This window comes from Belonocnema kinseyi, chromosome 4, assembly GCF_010883055.1.
Source record: "Belonocnema kinseyi isolate 2016_QV_RU_SX_M_011 chromosome 4, B_treatae_v1, whole genome shotgun sequence".
Classification (NCBI taxonomy): domain Eukaryota; kingdom Metazoa; phylum Arthropoda; class Insecta; order Hymenoptera; family Cynipidae; genus Belonocnema; species Belonocnema kinseyi.
This window is the reverse complement of record NC_046660.1, coordinates 110,094,269-110,097,546: the sequence shown is the minus strand read 5'-3', so window position 1 is coordinate 110,097,546 and position 3,278 is coordinate 110,094,269.

Genomic DNA, 3,278 nt, shown 5'->3' with positions numbered 1-3,278 from the left:
ACGATAACTCTTGAAAAAGTAAACGAATCGAATAGATTTTTAGTACACTTTTTCTAGGCCCTTGAAAAAAGGACGTGTTCGTTAAACAGTTATCTAGATAAAAATTCCAAAAGTTAGAGCATTATCAAAATTGTTGGGACTAAGAAATACAAATAATTTATCTTGATGACTTTTTTCGATTAACAAAAAATTATTAGTTACAGACTTTATAAAACAATAAAAAATCAATCAAAATTTAAAATTGCTTTTGGAAGCCCTACTTTTGCATTTTCTTAAAAAATCGAAATTTCAAATTTTGATTGTATAAAAATAATAAAAATTCTATTTTGTTTTAAACTATGCAAGATACGACAAAATATAAATAAACAAAAATTGTGATCCCAAACAGATCTACAAATTTTGGTAATAACCACTTTTAGATAGGACGCGTAGTTTTTCTTTTATTCGTGAAAAATAACATTAATAAAAACAATTTCATTTCTGGAAAAACGACACAAGTTACGAAAAAAGCTTCCCGCTTTGGGAACACATTCTAATCGAGCGCTAGGCACCCGGCTCGCTTCGCTCGCAAGTTTGTGTACGCTTAGGAAGCGCGTCTATCTGATTCGTGCTCAATTATGGCTTTTCTCGCTCTTCGCGCTCGGATATTTATTCTTTGCACTTGGAATGCTAGAATAAAACTCTTTGAAAAATATCTCTTTTAGATCTTTATATTCTGAAGTTTCTACTCAATTAAGTATAGTTAAAGATTAAATTGTTCAAAGCTCTGTAGGATTAGATGTACACATTCAATTCGTGACACTCGAGCTACGTGCTTGATTTTTGACAGGAGTTTGTAAATGTATATTTATTTTCTGAACTGCCTTGAAATAAATTTTAAAAAACTAAAAATCTTTATTCATATATCATGCTGTATATTGCATTGTTATGTTACAAATAGCAGTTTTGTTGTCATATTATTTTTGATGGATAAAACAAAATATCCTACAAGTTTTCTTTTAGCTTTTCTACGTAACTCGCGTCTTTTGGCGTAAAATAGGAATTTTCGATTTCCTACATGCTACTTCCGACAAATAAAAACCAAATGACGAGTCGTATTGAAAAATTGTTAAAAGAAATTTTATAGGACTTTTTAAAAGCTATAATTTCTCCTTTAGAATTTCTTTCGTATTTTGCTTTCTTTAGTTTAAAAGTTGAATGAGGTGGTTTGAAATTTCACAAAATTATTATACTTTCTCAACCAAAAATGATGAGAATGTAATAAATTATTTAAAATTTGTATCTCTTTTTTCTGACAACAACTTTCGCGTCGGTATTTTGAAGCAGTCCAAAAATCAAATACTCCATTGACACTGAAAAATTCTCAAAAGCATAATTTTTTTACAATTTTATATCTACGTAGTTGAGGGGGGTTGATTTTAGTTGTTAAGGGTTAGGGCCAAAAAATCGGAAAGGGTATTTTTGAGAAGCCTAAAATTCATAAGCTCCATTGACACTGGGAAATTCTTAAAAGGATCATTTTCTTACAATTTCATATATACCACGTAGATATACCACGTAGATATAACTTTGAAAAAAAAATATTTTAAAAGTATTTTCCAGTGTCAATGGAGTCTCCGATTTTTGGGCTTTTCGAAGATACACACTCCGATTTTAAGGCTCCAACCCTTGACGCCCAAAATAAGGCCAAAATCTGGTGCATTTTGTCTTTTGCAGATTTAATTTTTTACAAGAGGGTGGTTTTTTGAACATGTGGTAGGTTTTGATTTTTGCCTGCATTCGGAAGCCCAAAATCTGGTGTTTTTTGTTTTTTTCCGAATTTGAGTTTTAAAATAGGGGGTATTTTTTTTAGTAATGGTGGTTTTTAGAAATTGGTTCTTCTTGCGTTCAAGATCCCGAAAAAGCCCTCAATTCTTATTCAAAGAAATTTGGTAAATTTCGTTTGTAGAGGTGCTAGCTTGATAGACCTCATTTTCGCGCTTGAAGTTAATTAAAAGCATTAAAAGTAAGTTCCATCCATCTAGATATCGACTTTTTTCAATACATGTTTTCATTACAGGATATTGTTTTTTCATATAAGAGTTAATTTTACAATAACAATGTTAATGCTTTTGTAAGTGTATTTCGAGCATTGTAAATGACATTCGAGAATAATGAGAGAACACAACAATCAGGAGGACAAAAGTCCCAACAGTTAATGTATATAATTTTTGACTTTAATCTTCAGTTTTGTATTCAAATACAAATACGGGGGTTGTTTTTGTAACAATTAGGGGTGAATAATAATTTTGATTATTAGTTATGCTTAGGAAAATTGTTTTCATGGTTTACAAGTGCTTTTCATCTTGATTTTTTCATTTTTTAAATACGTTTGTGCAGCACAGGGGGTTGCTTTTAACAATATGGGTTGATTTTACAAAAGTGTTTAATATCACATTTGAAAGAAAAAAAATAGTAAAAAAATCTAGCCTAGTCATTTTCTCAATACTTTTTTAAAATACTTTTTTCATTACAGGGGCTAGTTTTTTTTAAATTAGGGTAGATATTACAAAAGTGTTCAATATCATATTTGAAAGCAAAAAAATAGCAACAAAATCTACCTTAGTCATTTTTTCAATACTTTTTTTAATACCTTTTTTTATTTGAGGGGATAGTTTTTTAAAAATAAGGGTTGACTTTACAAAAGCGATTCATAGCTCATTGTTAAGCAAAAAACAGCAAAAAAGCTAGCCTAGTCATTTTTTAAATAGATTTTTAAAATACTTTTTTCCATTACAGGGGTTGGTTTTTTTTAAGAATAAGGGTTGACATTATAAAAGCGATTCATAGCTCATTGTAAAGTAAAAAATAGCGAAAAAATCTAACCTAGTCATTTTGTTTGATTTATTGATTTTTGAATGATTTTTGTAGAGGGCGCCGCTGAGTTGCCGACAAGCTACCGCCGCCCTGTTTTGTCAAGAACTAATAGAGCAAAAGAATTTTTTTTGGTAAAAAATAGCAAAAAGATATAAAAAAATATGCATTATATGACATTTTGTTTCTCGTTAGTGGCGCTGCTGAGTTGTCTGACCTACATATATGCCAGAATGTGTCCATGCCCACCTAGCCGTATGCTAATAAAGTGAGCCAGTTATTCGCACACTTCGTACGCAGTTCTTTTAAAAATAGTATGTTATGAGGGTAGTTCAATAAGTCCTTAGAATGACCAACAGATGGTGCGCGAATCGCTCCAAATCATCTGTTTTCAGTCAGCACCACTCCCGACTAGATATATGGTG